We start from the raw sequence: 584 nt of genomic DNA, 5'->3' as shown, positions 1-584 counted from the left end.
TTTTTTTTTTTTTTTTTTTTTTTTTTTTTTTTTATTTTTTTGTTTTATACGGCCACTGTCTTTCTGTGTACCCCGCTGCTGTCTTTCGATAGTATTCACATAATGTGTATTTTTTTTATTTTTTAATATTTTTTTTTGCTTTTTGTATCATTTTGATTCTTTTTTTTTATTCTTTTTGTTTTTTAGATTTATACGGGCACGGGCTTTCTGGTTGTCCCCCTTATCGCTTCTTTAAGCGGCGTTTTTCCGATAAATTTTTTGTTTCACAAGCGGAGGAGCTGCTGAGACACCTCAGGCTGCAGGATCACTCGCTCGCTCTTGTTGGGTTTTCTATGGGTAATAAAAAAAAAATAAATAAATAAATAAATATAAATTAATAAATAAATAAATAAATATATTAATTTATAAATAAATAAATAAATTATTTATTTTGTTTTTTCTGCGGTTGTTGATGTGTGCTGGGCAGCATAGTTGTTCGTGTTGGTAAAAACAAACAAAATAATTAAATTAAATTAAAATAAATAAATATATAAATAAATAAATAATTAAATTAAATTAAATTAAATAAATAAATAAATAAATAC

The sequence above is a fragment of the Eimeria mitis genome, genomic scaffold, assembly GCF_000499745.2.
Source record: "Eimeria mitis Houghton genomic scaffold, Emh_scaff4560, whole genome shotgun sequence".
NCBI lineage: Eukaryota > Apicomplexa > Conoidasida > Eucoccidiorida > Eimeriidae > Eimeria > Eimeria mitis.
Note: the sequence above shows the minus strand (reverse complement) of the source record.